Consider the following 15,607-nt stretch of genomic DNA (forward strand, 5'->3'; position numbering starts at 1 on the left):
CATTTCATCACTTCCAGGACTCCTTTACACTGAAGCTGGTTCTTAATGACATTGGCTCCAATTGTATTGTGCAGCAGGGCAACGACCCCACACATACAGCCATTGTCATCAAGAACTATCTTCAGTCTAAAGAAGAGCAAGGAGCCCTGTAAGTGATGATCCAGCTCCCACAGAGCCCTGGTCCCAACATCAAGTCTGTCTGGGATTTCATAAAGAGACAGGAGATCTGTGATTAGTTCTCCAAAATGTTTGGAACAACCTCCTGAGCTGAACTAAAGATTGTACTAGCTGAAACCTTCAGCAAGCTTTATAAAGTGCCTCTGTCAGCAGGATTGTGCACAGTAACCTACAGACAGTGTCAGGTTGGCGCCGTTATACTGATTACAATGATATCTGGTGATGAAATCCGTCTTGTGGTTGTTTTTTAATCTTTATTTTCAGTTTGTAGTTAATGATATGCTCGGGGCGGCCTGTGGTGGGGTCTTCATCTGGTGCTCTGATTAAGTATTCATAATGCAGACTGTTGACAGGTCACTTCCCTCACTGACCTGCTCCTTAGTTTATCTAATGAATATTATATATACATACTGAAAAAAAACCCTTCTACAGGCAGCATGATCACATATCTATTGTGCATAGAATTATTTTGGTTGATCTTATCCTTATATTCATTAAAAAAAATAATCCTGTTTGAAATTGGCGCCGGCATCAATCGGTGTATATAGAGGCGACCCTGATAGCTGCTAATGCGCAGGCGGCGCCATCTGAGGAAATTTTTTTTCTCTTGCAAGATGGTGCTGCCTGCGCCTGCTCAGTAGCAGCTATTGTATCACCTCTATATACACCGATAGCTGCTGGCGCCATTTTCAGCTGGATTTTTTTTATTTTTATGAATATCAGATGAGTGAATGTGCTCGGGATGAAGTGTAGCGGGATTGCTGCAGTGCGACAGAAGGCAGGAAATGTCCAACATAAACAATGTCTTTATTTGCAAAACTCACACATGGGAGTGATGTCCTCCGGATCGCCCAGTCCAGAACTCAAAACCTGTTGCCGTGGACAATGGCACCGCCGTGTCTTTTGGGTTCATCAGCCGCCTGGAATTCCCTGGCTCTGTGTTAGTTTCACACAGTCCTAGGTTGCAAAAAGACACCTGCTCTGCAGCTTGCAAACTCCAAACTGACACCCCCAACCCTTTGCTTCTGGGTTTCAAGTGGGATCTGTGGCCATGGGTCACTTGTTAGATCCGGCTGGAGAGAGTGAACCGCCCCACTACCATCCTGTAGTTCACTCCAAAAATAAAAGCACTTAACCGGTTTTCCTACAAATCTGACTGGGTCAGCTACTTGGACCCACTCCACACTTATTTTGCCTTGTGATTCACAGGCGTCCTGCTGTGAACACAAGGCACTCCAGCAGGTTTAATAAGACTCCGTTTGCATCCTGGGGGACACATATCAACCCTCGCATATGATCCCCCTCACTGCCTCACATCGGATAAGTTGTTATCCGAGTAACTTCAAAAAATATATTAGAATCCCCCCACCTGCATTTCTCGCGGCTGTTCTACATCCGCAACACATGCAAGGATTGCCTGTTAGGCAATCCTTGCATGTGTTATGACTGTTGGTGAAAAGCTGCGAGACATGCAGGCACGGGACTCAAACATATTTTTCAAGCACCCAAGCATGCTCGGATAACACGCTTGTGTTTTAGATTCAGAGCAACGTTTGGAAGGGTAACAGTGTAAATGTACACTCTGTTTCAAGCCATGTAGCAACGAAGAATACAGCCTGTACTGTTCACCCTGCATCCTCTCATCGGAATGACAGGATCGCGTACCTTGACGCAGTCTGCGATCGGGCATTAGGGTTGTTCTTTTACCTTTTTTGATTCCCGCCCTCTATAGTGCTGTACATTTGCATGGAGTGGAAGATGGCGTCTAAACTTCCCAACTCCTAGCCACATGATCAAACTTCTTCAGAACAGTTGAGGTGGTCCCTACTTGCGGCCCTGTGTGGTGCTGACCTCCCTGTGGTTGTTTTTCGTCGTGATGGTATCTACTTTTGTGGCCTCCCAACGTCAGAGTCCTTGGCCAGGTACCTTGTTCCCTCCCTTTTTGGCCCGCGGGATGGGAGTTGTGGCTTTTTTTTATGTGTCCACATCCTCTGCTCCCCTCCTCCTCCTTTTTGATTTTTTTTTGGTGTCGGCCCCTGGGGCAGGGGTGGAGGAAGATGTTTGTTGGGGGTGTGGTAGGTAGTGATGAGCGAGTATACTCCTTGCTCGGGTGGTCTCCGAGTATTTGTTAGTGTTCAGAGATTTAGTTTTCATCGCAGCAGCTGAATGATTTACAGCTCTAGCCAGGCTGAGTGCATGTGGGGGCTGTCTGGTTGCTAGGGAATCCCCACATGTAATCAAGCTGGCTAATGGCTGTAAATCATTCAAAAGCCGTGATGAAAACGAAATCTCTGAACAGTCATAAATACTCGAAGACGAGCATGCTCGGGAAAACCTGAGCAACGAGTACACTCGCTCATCACTAGTGGTAGGTGCTGTGGGGGCAACTTTCCTTGCCGTCCAGGGTACGTGCGACTGTTTCTGGTGTTGGTAGAGGTCCTGTGTGGTGGTGGTGTGTGCTCAAGCTATGTGAAGTATGGGCGATATCAGAATTTCATGTGACCATATGCTATTCACACTATATTTTTACGTCTCTCTCCCAACCAGTCCGTTTGTTCAGTGTTCTCACACCCAGGACCAATCAGCATGGTTGGTGGGCTATGCCTGCTTGCCAATCAGAGTGACTGATTTAGCCCCTTCCGCTGCAGGCCCCACCCCTCCACCTGCTATGATATGGGCAGCGCCATTTTCCCTGGGTATTCCCCAGGAAGGTTCTCCTAGCATCGCTTCTCTGCTAGTCCCAGAACGAATCTATGCACCTGCATCGGCCGGGCTAGGCACTCTTCGTACCATCCTGTCAAGGCCACACCATGTTCTCAGAGGACTCTTGGATCAGGTGGGCTGTTTATTGTTGGAGGACCTAACACTTGCAGTGTCCCAGCGACTACCCCTTACTTTCATCATCATTTAGCTTTCCTAGAATTTCCATTGCCTTCTCTGTCTCTCATAAGGTCGGAGTCCAGAGAAGGCCACACATTCTAGACTATCCTGCCTTCCCTGGCTACCTAGTATGCTTGCATCTCGTGCAAGGTCAGATTTTCCTCTGACCAAGCCATAGCATATTTAGCTACTGGTACCTCCCCACTTCTCTGCCAATTGCTGTTCAGGGACCCCCTGCCCGGGTATGAGGATTCCACCTGCATGGACCCTGACTTTTAGCTCTTCTGTATCCTAAACCCTGGGTACAATTGTGGAACTATTGTCCAGAGCCTCTAGCACCCTTTGTACTGTGACAGCTGCCCAGTGTCATACCCATCAGTTGGACAGCATTTGCACATCTAATTGTGGAGGCTGTCCAAGTGGCCTTGGACCAGTTTATCGCCAAGGTCTCTGTCTGTGCCTCCTGTGATGCAGTTAGTCTTTTTCCCCCTCTCCTGAGGCCCGGTCTCTACAGAGGTTATAACCAGCCCTGCTTCGGTTCAGCCTCTTCAGGCCGCCATCCAGTATTAGCTTGCGGCTCCACCTCATGCCGCTGCCCCACCATTTTCCACTTGCAGCTATGTGAAAATGCCTTCTAGAAACAAGTAGATGGTTGGTCTGCCAAGTGATCAACACTAGCGGTGTCCTGGCAGCTCTATTGCATCTATCTGATCTGAACCAAGGAGAGATTGTGTTCACCAGACTGCCCTGGTGAACCTTAGGTAAGTGCAGATATTCATAGGTTTAGTCCATGGTAATTTACAATTCTGGCGCGGCCTGCAGCTTTGTTGTCGTTCATGTACTCCACTCCTAAATGGGCCATAGCCTGGTCTCAGCTGGGGTTGAGTTTGTAAGGGTGTGATTGTCCTGCTTTATGGTCGTGAGTGACCGATCCAACAATTTCTTTCCGGTTCTTGGTGTGTTCACCACCTACTTGAGTGAGCCAGACCTTCCAACTGAGGCCGTACAGCTGGACAAAGCTCGCAGAGAAACCTCCAACCTAGATGCTACTCCACTATTCTGAGTAGGACAGACCCTCCAGCTGAGATTTCCCAATTGGGTGAATCCTGCAGGTAACCCTGCAATCTAGAGGTTTTTCTGACCACCTTCTAGAGTGAGTCACACCCACCAGCTAAGACCTTAGGCCGGCGTCACACTCAGCGTATAAGAATACAGTCCGTAATTTACGGCCGTAATACGCTGAAAAGTCCCCAAAATAGTGGTCCGTATCTCCTCCGTAGGAAGGGTGTGTCAGCGTATTTTGCGCATGGCATCCTCCGTATGTAATCCGTATGGCATCCGTACTGCGAGATTTTCTCGCAGGCTTGCAAAACCGACATACGGATATACAAGGGATCCATGTGCTCAACAAATAATAAAAACATATATACTGTCTATATATATATATATGTGTTAGTGAGACATATATATATATATATATATGTATATATATATATATATATATATATATATATATATATATATTAATATTTCATCCAGCGCGAGATAGCTTAAAAGCCGGTAATTCAATTGCCGGCTTTTGCTATCTCCTTCCTAAACCCGACATGATTTGAAACATGGTTTACATACAGTAAACCATGTCATATCCCCCTTTTTTTTGCATATTCCACACTACTAATGTTAGTAGTGTGTATGTGCAAAATTTGGCCGTTCTAGCTATTAAATTAAAGGGTTAAATGGCGGAAAAAATTGGCGTGGGCTCCCGCGCAATTTTCTCCGCCAGAGTAGTAAGCCAGTGACTGAGGGCAGATATTAATAGCCTGGAGAGGGTCCACGGTTTTTGGCCCCCCCTGGCTAAAAACATCTGCCCCCAGCCACCCCAGAAAAGTCACATCTGGAAGATGCGCCTATTCTGGCACTTGGCCACTCTCTTCCCATTCCCGTGTAGGGGTGGGATATGGGGTAATGAAGGGTTAATGCCACCTTGCTATTGTAAGGTGACATTAAGCCAGATTAATAATGGAGAGGTGTCAATTCTGACACATCCATTATTAATCCAATTCTATGAAAGAGTTAAAAAAACACACACATTATTAAAAAGTCTTTTAATGAAATAAACACACCGTTTGTTGTAATATTTTATTGTACGCTCAATCCACTGGCTGAAGACCCTCACTCTGTGACAAAGAAAAAATAATAAACCAACAATATACATAGCTTCCGAGGATCTGTAACGTCCCACGTTGTAAATCCATCTGAAGGGGTTAATTTTTTTTACAGCCAGGAGCTCTGCTATAATGCAGCTGTGTTCCTGACTGTAAAACCCCAGTGAATGAATGGAAACTAGGTCAATGACCTGTAGTTACCTTCATTTCTTGGTGAGGCGCTCTCACGTGACGTTATTTCTTTAACCCCTTTCTGCCATTAGACGTACTATTGCGTCCATGTGGGGTGGGCTTTACTTCCCAAGGACGCAATAGTACGTCATATGCGATCGGCAGCGCTCACGGGGGGAGCGCCGCCGATCGCGGCCGGGTGTCAGCTGTTTATCGCAGCTGACATCCGGCACTATGTGCCAGGAGCGGTCACGGACCGCCCCCGGCACATTAACCCCCGGCACACCGCGATCAAAGATGATCGCGATGTGCCGGCGGTACAGGGAAGCACCGCGCAGGGAGGGGGCTCCCTGCGGGCTTCCCTGAGCCCCCCGCAGCAACGCGATGTGATCGCGTTGCTGCGAGGGTCTCACCTCCCTCCCTGCTCCCTCCAGCCCCGGATCCAAGATGGCCGCGGATCCGGGTCCTGCAGGGAGGGAGGTGGCTTCACAGAGCCTGCTCAGAGCAGGCACTGTGAAGGCTGCAGCGCTGCATGTCAGATCAGTGATCTGACAGAGTGCTGTGCAAACTGTCAGATCACTGATCTGTGATGTCCCCCCCTGGGACAAAGTAAAAAAGTAAAAAAAAAAAATTTCAAATGTGTAAAAAAAAATAAAAAAAAATATTCCAAAATAATGAAAAAAAAAAAAAAATATTATTCCCATAAATACATTTCTTTATCTAAATAAAAAAACAAAAACAATAAAAGTACACATATTTAGTATCGCCGCGTCCGTAACGGCCCGACCTATAAAACTGGCCCACTAGTTAACCCCTTCAGTAAACACCGTAAGAAAAAAAAAAAATAAACGAGGCAAAAAACAACGCTTTATTATCATACCGCCGAACAAAAAGTGGAATAACACGCGATCAAAAAGACAGATATAACTAACCATGGTACCGCTGAAAGCGTCATATTGTCCCGCAAAAAACTAGCCGCCATACAGCATCATCAGCAAAAAAATAAAAAAGTTATAGTCCTGAGAATAAAGCGATGCAAAAATAATTATTTTTTCTATAAAATAGTTTTTATCGTATAAAAGCGCCAAAACATAAAAAAATGATATAAATGAGGTGTCGCTGTAATCGTACTGACCCGAAGAATAAAACTGCTTCATCAATTTTACCAAACGCGGAACGGTATAAACGCCTCCCCCAAAAGAAATTCATGAATAGCTGGTTTTTGGTCATTCTGCCTCACAAAAATCGGAATGAAAAGCGATCAAAAAATGTCACGTGCCCGAAAATGTTACCAATAAAAACATCAACTCGTCCCGCAAAAAACAAGACCTCACATGACTCTGTGGACCAAAATATAGAAAAATTATAGCTCTCAAAATGTGGTAACGCAAAAAATATTTTTTTGCAATAAAAAGCGTCTTTCAGTGTGTGACGGCTGCCAATCATAAAAATCCGCTAAAAAACCCGCTATAAAAGTAAATCAAACCCCCCTTCATCACCCCCTTAGTTAGGGAAAAATTAAAAAAATGTATTTATTTCCATTTTCCCATTAGGGCTAGGGTTAGAGTTAGGGCTAGGGTTAGGGCTAGGGTTAGGGCTAGGGTTAGGGCTAGGGTTAGGGTTAGGGCTAGGGTTAGGGCTAGGGTTAGGGCTAGGGTTAGGGTTAGGGCTAGGGTTAGGGCTAGGGTTAGGGCTAGGGTTAGGGCTAGGGCTAGGCCTAGGGATAGGGTTAGGGCTAGGGTTAGGGCTAGGATTAGGGTTAGGGCTAGGGTTAGGGTTAGGGCTAGGGTTAGGGCTAGGGCTACAGTTTGGGTTGGGGCTAAAGTTACAGTTAGGGTTTAGATTACATTTACGGTTGGGAATAGGGTTGGGATTAGGGTTAGGGGTGTGTCAGGGTTAGAGGTGTGGTTAGGGTTACTGTTGGGATTAGGGTTAGGGGTGTGTTTGGATTAGGGTTTCAGTTATAATTGGGGGGTTTCCACTGTTTAGGCACATCAGGGGCTCTCCAAAGCGACATGGAGTCCGATCTCAATTCCAGCCAATTCTGCGTTGAAAAAGTAAAACAGTGCTTCTTCCCTTCCGAGCTCTCCCGTGTGCCGAAACAGGGGTTTACCCCAACATATGGGGTATCAGCGTACTCAGGACAAATAGGACAACAACTTTTGGGGTCCAATTTCTCCTGCTACCCTTGGGAAAATACAAAACTCGGGGCTAAAACATATTTTTTGTGGGAAAAAAAAAGATTTTTTATTTTCACGGCTCTGCGTTATAAACTGTAGTGAAACACTTGGGGGTTCAAAGTTCTCACAACACATCTAGATTAGTTCCCTGGGGGGTCTAGTTTCCAATATGGGGTCACTTGTGGGGGGTTTCTACTGTTTAGGTACATTAGGGGTTCTGCAAACGCAATGTGACGTCTGCAGACCATTCCATCTAAGTCTGCATTCCAAATGGCGCTCCTTCCCTTCCGAGCTCTGCCATGCGCTCAAACGGTGGTTTCCCCCAACATACGGGGTATCAGCGTACTCAGGACAAATTGGACAACAACTTTTGGGGTCGAATTTCTCCTCTTACCCTCGGGAAAATACAAAACTGGGGGCTAAAAAATAATTTTGGGGGGAAAGATTTTTTTTTTTAATTTTCACGGCTCTGCGTTACAAACTGTAGTGAAACACTTGGGGGTTCAAAGCTATCACAACACATCTAGATGAGTTCCTTAGGGGGTCTACTTTCCAAAGTGGTGTCACTTGTGGGAGGTTTCTACTGTTTAGGTACATTAGGGGCTCTGCAAATGCAATGTGACACCTGCAGACCATTCCATCTAAGTCCTCATTCCAAATGGAGCTCCTTCCCTTCCGAGCCCTCCCATGCGCCCAAACAGTGGTTCCCCCCCACATATGGGGTATCAGCGCACTCAGGACAAATTGGACAACAAATTGTGGGGTCGAATTTCTCCTGTTACCCTCGGGAAAATACAAAACTGGGGGCTAAAAAATAATTTTTGTGGGAAAAAATTTTTGTTTTATTTTTACGGCTCTCCATTATAAACTTCTGTGAAGCCCTTGGTGGGTCAAAGCGCTCAGCACACATCTAGATAAGTTCCTTAGGGGGTCTACTTTCCAAAATGGTGTCACTTGTGGGGGGTTTCTACTGTTTAGGTACATTAGGGGCTCTGCAAACGCAATGTGACACCTGCAGACCATTCCATCTAAGTCTGCATTCAAATGGCACTCCTTCCCTTCTGAGCCCTCCCATGTGCCCAAACAGTGGTTCCCCCCACATATGGTGTATCATCGCACTCAGGACAAATTGGGCAACAAATTTTGGGGTCCAATTTCTCCTGTTACCCTCAGGAAAATACAAAACTGGGGGCTAAAAAAATAATTTTTGTGGGAAAAAAATTTTGTTTTATTTTTACGGCTCTGCATTATAAACTTCTGTGAAGCACTTGGTGGGTCAAAGTGCTCACCACACCTCTAGATAAGTTCCTTAGGGGGTCTACTTTCCAAAATGGTGTCACTTGTGGGGGGTTTCAATGATTAGGCACATCAGTGGCTCTTCAAACGCAACATGACGTCCCATCTCAATTCCTGTCAATTTTGCATTGAAAAGTCAAACGGCGCTCCTTCCCTTCTGAGCTCTCCCATCCGCCCAAACAGTGGTTTACCCCCACATATGGGCTATCAGCGTACTCAGGACAAATTGTACAACAACTTTTGGGGTCCAATTTCTTCTCTTACCCTTGGGAAAATAAAAAATTGGGGGCAAAAAGATAATTTTTGTGAAAAAATATGATTTTTTATTTTTACGGTTCTACATTATAAACTTCTGTGAAGCACTTGGTGGGTCAAAGTGCTCACCACACCTCTAGATAAGTTCCTTAGGGGGTCTACTTTCCAAAATGGTGTCACTTGTGGGGGGTTTCAATGTTTAGGCACATCAGTGGCTCTTCAAACGCAACATGACGTCCCATCTCAATTCCTGTCAATTTTGCATTGAAAAGTCAAACGGCGCTCCTTCCCTTCCGAGCTCTCCCATCCGCCCAAACAGTGGTTTACCCCCACATATGGGCTATCAGCGTACTCAGGACAAATTGTACAACAACTTTTGGGGTCCAATTTCTTCTCTTACCCTTGGGAAAATAAAAAATTGGGGGCGAAAAGATAATTTTTGTGAAAAAATATGATTTTTTATTTTTACGGTTCTACATTATAAACTTCTGTGAAGCACTTGTTGGGTCAAAGTGCTCACCACACCTCTAGATAAGCTCCTTAGGGGGTCTACTTTCCAAAATGGTGTCACTTGTGGGGGGTTTCAATGTTTAGCCACATCAGGGGCTCTCCAAACGAAACATGGCGTCCCATCTCAATTCCAGTCAATTTTGCATTGAAAAGTCAAATGGCACTCCTTCGCTTCCGAGCTCTGCCATGCGCCCAAACAGTGGTTTACCCCCACATGTGGGGTATTGGCATAATCAGGACAAATTGTACAACAATGTTTGGGGTCCATTTTCTCCTGTTACCCTTGGTAAAATAAAACAAATTGGAGCTGAATTAAATTTTTTGTGAAAAAAAGTTAAATGTTCATTTTTATTTAAACATTCAAAAAATTCCTGTGAAGCACCAGAAGGGTTAATAAACTTCTTGAATATGGTTTTGAGCACCTTGAGGGGTGTAGTTTTTAGAATGGTGTCACACTTGGGTATTTTCTATCATATAGACCCCTCAAAATGACTTCAAATGAGATGTGGTCCCTAAAATAAAATGGTGTTGTAGAAATGAGAAATTGCTGGTCAACTTTTAACCCTTATAACTCCCTAACAAAAAAAAATTTTGGTTCCAAAATTGTGCTGATGTAAAGTAGACATGTGGGAAATGTTACTTATTAAGTATTTTGTGTGACATATCTCTGTGATTTAATTGCATAAAAATTCAAAGTTGGAAAATTGCGAAATTTTCATAATTTTCGCCAAATTTCCGTTTTTTTCACAAATAAACGCAGGTACTATCAAATAATTTTTACCATTGTCATGAAGTACAATATGTCATGAGAAAACAATGTCAGAATCACCAGGATCCATTGAAGCGTTCCAGAGTTATAACCTCATAAAGGGACAGTGGTCAGAATTGTAAAAATTGGCCCGGTCATTAATGTGCAAACCACCCTTGGGGGTAAAGGGGTTAAAATACATTGTAAGAAATTAAAAGAATAGAATGAACATTGTAATAAAAATTGATCGATTTATTTTTTCCTGTAGAATTGGAAGATGCAGAATCCAATGGGTCGTCTGTGATCTCTCTGCACAAGACGTGTCACTGTGATGTGTGTGACAAGGACTTGGTTCTGAGATCCCCAAACACAAGAGGCAGCATATGAAGTCTTAGGGTAAACACAACGTGGGAATGGACGCACCTGAATCCCCTCCCATTGTAGACGCCATATGTTTTCAATTCCAAATATTTACTTCTAGCATGACCTCTGAGTCAGCATTTCATCCATATTAACCACAACCTTGGTCGGCTCCTCAAACAGCAGTGAAACTTATAAATGTGATTGATGCCAGTCAGATTGGTGACTGTCACTGCCATGAAGCTGCTCTGCTCTGCGCTCCTGGTGCCTTTCTTCTTCGTGGGGCTTCTGGCCGAGTGCCCCTCACCAGCTAACCTAGTAAATGCGCAGGGGGAGAAGCTCTGCACCCGTATGTTTGAACACAGCAATGTTTACTTCGACCAGTCCTGTGGAGGCGACTTCCTAGATGCCAAGGATGGTGACGACTTCCCATACATGCCGATCGGATGGGGAAACAAGATTTCATCCTTGGTGGTTGCAAACCGCTGCACCCTGAAAGTGTGGAGTGCAACCGGCAAGTCGGGCAACAACCGCACCTTTAACTCTGGGGTGGTCTACCAGCTGAAGGACTACGCTAATGGACTTTTCGGGGACTGGAATGATGCCATCTCTTCTTATTACTGCACATGCACATAATGTACCAGGTGACTTTTGGGCAATGCCAGACTGATGATGGTGGCAGAATAAATATCCGTCAACCACGACTTGTAGTTGTGTTTTGGATTGACTATCAAGAATGGGGAGGGGGGAGTCGTGTCATATTTGGTATCATGATATTGTTATATTTAATTATCAAAGAATGAATAGTTTTCAAGGAGCAGTATAACATTAGACAAAAATTTTTTTTTTTTTTAAATCCCTGAAAAAGGGCCAGTTTTGTATATCGGTGGTGTTTTGTATTGTAGCCCTATTAAGGTTGTGATTTTTGCTGCTCAAGCTGCAATTTATATACAATTTATATACAGTTGTGCTCAAAAGTTTACATACCCCGGCAGAATTTTTGCTTTCTTGGCCTTTTTTCAGAGAATATGAATGATAACACCAAAACTTTTTTCCACTCATGGTTAGTGGTTGGGTGAAGCCATTTATTGTCAAATAGTGTGTTTCTCTTTTTAAATCATAATGACAACCCAAAACATCCAAATAACCCTGATGAAAAGTTTACATTCCTCATTTCTTAAGACCGTGTATTGCCTCCTCTGACATCAGTGACAGCTTGAAGTCTTTTGTGGTAGTTGTGGATGAGGTTCTTTATTTTCTCAGATGGTAAAGCTGCCCACTCTTCTTGGCAAAAAGCCATATATGCTATATGCACATATATATGGCATTTATATTTATTATCTCTATCTATCTATCTAATAGATAAAAACTCAAAATGTGGCAATTTCACTGCAAAGTCAGAGCTGTAAAGCCTGGCCTAAGAACTTTGCCTATCTCCTATAATGTAAGTTACATTAAAACCACACAGCTAATAATGATTTAGTCCCCTTATACACATTCGATAGCTGGCGGCCTACAATTATCTCCCAATTCTCCGATACACAGGAACGCTCGACAGTACTAATCCGATAATTTAGAATATTTCACAATCCAACTTCTATCAGGAATATTATACAGCCAAACTTCCCATTACCACTAGATGGCAGTATAACTCCAGAAATCTCTTCATTATGGCGGCTTAGTATAAAATGAGCCATAATTGCAAGTAAACTGCAAAACGTTGTGTGTTTTCACCAACGCTCACATAATAATAATCTTAATAATAATCTTTATTCTTATATAGCGCTAACATATTCCGCAGCGCTTTACAGGTTGCACACATTATCATCACTGTCCCCGTTGGGGCTCACAATCTAAATAACAAATGCCGTTCTTTTAGTACTTTCCTCTTGCCTTAATCTCCTGGTGCTTTTAAACTGCATGGTGCTTGTGCCAGGAGCTTTTTTTTTCCTGCCTCTTCTTTAGTTAATTTTATTGTCCATTATTTTCATCATATATATGGTCGTGATGGGAAGAAGCTGCTGTGAACAGCAAAAAAAAAAGTTAAATAGATGTTAGTAACTTGAATTAGCATAAGAGCTCATTTTATGGTGCAGAAAATGCGATAATAGGACACTGGTCATTAAGAAAACCTCGGATAGGAAGACGGGGTCTAGTGCGGACCACAGGCCACTGAGCCGCCAATGTTGGGTAGCAGCAGTCATTTTCTCCAGTAGTTTCCTGAGTCGGTATGTCATCATACTGACACTTCTGTAGTGACGGCGCGGGTCACTTAGGGTAGGGTGATCCTCCATTGTCATCTGCATCTATTCTTGCAATTTCAGACTTGCGTCTGATAAATAAGGAAAAACTCCTATCTGGTCTCCAGGACCGCGTGTACATCGCATGGTGCCCTAGGGCTCAGTCAGATGTCTGTTTTTCTCGTACAATTTCTATCAGTGTTACTGGAGCTGGGGAACACTAATATACAGGTTCCTGCACACTCCTACATGCCCATAAGCACCCTGGCACTCTGACGACACATAATAATACAACACATGGTTGCAGTCTTCTCTGTAGACAGCTGTTTCGGGGTTCTTGCCTCTCATCAGTGCAGAGCAAGGTATTGGTTGGCTGTGTCAGGGGACACTGCTTCTGCTTGCGTGGACCGTCATCTACAGTCAAATTCCTGAAAGTCCCCCTAGACTGTTTTTTAGCTGACTTATAAAGGCATTGTGACTACTATTATGGAGGCATTGGTTTGAAATTATTGGGGCGTATTCAGATTATTTGACGATAGGCAGGAGCACATCTGCTTCTCCCCTAGATCATAATGAATATATTATTAGTACCCCAATCTGACAACCTAAAGGTATGTTGTTCACATGTTTTTTTCTGCAGCCAAAATCTGATCTTTCAGCAGTAAAAAAAAGCTGCAGATAAAACTCTTATCTTGCTGCGTGTTTTTGCTTTTTTATTTGCTGCGTTTTTCAGGATTACACTGTTCAGCTTTGCTTCCGCCATACAAGCACGAACAATACAAAGTGTTAGGCCACCAATACAAGATGTATGTGACACCATAAAACACTTTTGGACTAAAGAGGAGTTTAATCAAATTATTTAGTGGAAAATGTTTTTTTGTGTCTGTAAAAGTAGTGACTACACTGAACAAAAAAGGTCATGAATTCATGAAAAAAGTAGAACTGGTAGGGCATTTGTTTGCCTAGCACATTGGTAGGGCATTACATTGATCAGTAATTGTTCATTTCACACCTTGGTAGGACATTCTTTACTTTCACACCTTGGTGGGACATTGTTTACTTTTACACCTTGGTAGGACATTCTTTACTTTCACACCTTGGTAGGACATTGTTTACTTTCACACTTTGGTAGGACATTGTTTACTTTCACACATTGGTAGGACATTGTTTACTTTCACACATTGGTAGGACATTCTTTACTTTCACACCTTGGTAGGACATTCTTTACTTTCACACCTTGGTAGGACATTGTTTACTTTTAATACTTTGGTAGGACATTCTTTACTTTCATACATTGGTAGGACATTCTTTACTTTCACACATTGGTAGGGCATTGCATTGGTCAGACATTCTTTACTTTCAAAGTAGGTAGGACATTGTTTACTTTAACATATCACTAATTTGACTAACTGTACTATTTCTAACGTTTAGGCTCATGTGAGGACACCGAGAAATTATGGTTTAAACTTGGGAAAATCACAAAAATAGAAATGGGTTTCACATCCTGCTGTGTTTGCATTTTTTTCACCAAAAATGCTTCAAAAACTGATAGCAATGTTTTTACCGTGCTTTTGCACATGCTCATTGCTTTCTACAAGTGAAACAATGCTAAAAGAAGTGACATGGTGCAGATTTTTAAAGGGACTCTGTCACCTGAATTTGGCGGGACTGGTTTTGGGTCATATGGGCGGAGTTTTCGGGTGTTTGATTCACCCTTTCCTTACCCGCTGGCTGCATGCTGGCTGCAATATTTAATTGAAGTTCATTCTCTGTCCTCCATAGTACACGCCTGTGCAAAGCAATCTTGCCTTGTGCAGGCGTGTACTATGGAGGACAGAGAATGAACTTCAATCCAATATTGCAGCCAGCATGCAGCCAGCGGGTAAGGAAAGGGTGAATCAAACACCCAAAAACTCCGCCCATATGACCCAAAACCAGTCCCGCCAAATTCAGGTGACAGGTTCCCTTTAAAAAAGCAGCAATTTTTCAATCAGTGATTGAAAAAACTTAGCTTGTGCATTAGATTTCTGAGATCTCATAGCTTTTGCTGGTACTGTAAAAAATCAACTTTTAATTTGCATGAAAACACAGCAAAAACACAACATGTGAACATAGCCTAATGTTTTCATTGCATGTTTTTCCACCATTTTTTTGCATGGTAAATGCCTCAAATACTAAATAATGCACAAAAGAATGAGCGCTGCTACCATGTGGCAAGTTGAGTGCTTTGCCTCAAACGGCACTGCCTTCAATGAAGAGAGGGCGCGGCAGATTCTGCTGCTGTAGTAACTGAATTTGCATCCTGAATCCTTCCTTCCAGCCCTCCCCGCCTCAGGTGACTGGTCACGTGATCGTGACATCATCACAGGTCCTGAAGCAGAAGTTGCTCCTCTCCTGCATCTGTTTGGGCTGTTCATAGAAAGCTGTACTGTGCACACAGGACCTGTGTTGAAGTCACAGGAGGGGAGGAGTCAGGGGTCACATGATCAGGTGCCTCCATGTATGCAGGACTCTGCTGTGCTGGTTGTCTTGGTGCTGGATGAGGTGAAGTTTATGTGTGGGGTCAGAAGGGGTTTACAGCGTGGATGTAGCGGAGCCGTGTGTGTCCAAGGTGTATGGAGCGGA

At 43.7% G+C, this 15,607-nt stretch overlaps 1 pseudogene; it reads left to right on the forward strand.

Moving 5' to 3' along the window:
* Nucleotides 1–10,979: 10,979 nt before the first annotated feature.
* LOC138666246 (syncollin pseudogene) lies at nucleotides 10,980–11,378 on the forward strand (annotated as a pseudogene).
* Nucleotides 11,379–15,607: the final 4,229 nt, after the last annotated feature.

Source organism: Ranitomeya imitator, chromosome 2 (assembly GCF_032444005.1).
Source record: "Ranitomeya imitator isolate aRanImi1 chromosome 2, aRanImi1.pri, whole genome shotgun sequence".
NCBI lineage: Eukaryota > Metazoa > Chordata > Amphibia > Anura > Dendrobatidae > Ranitomeya > Ranitomeya imitator.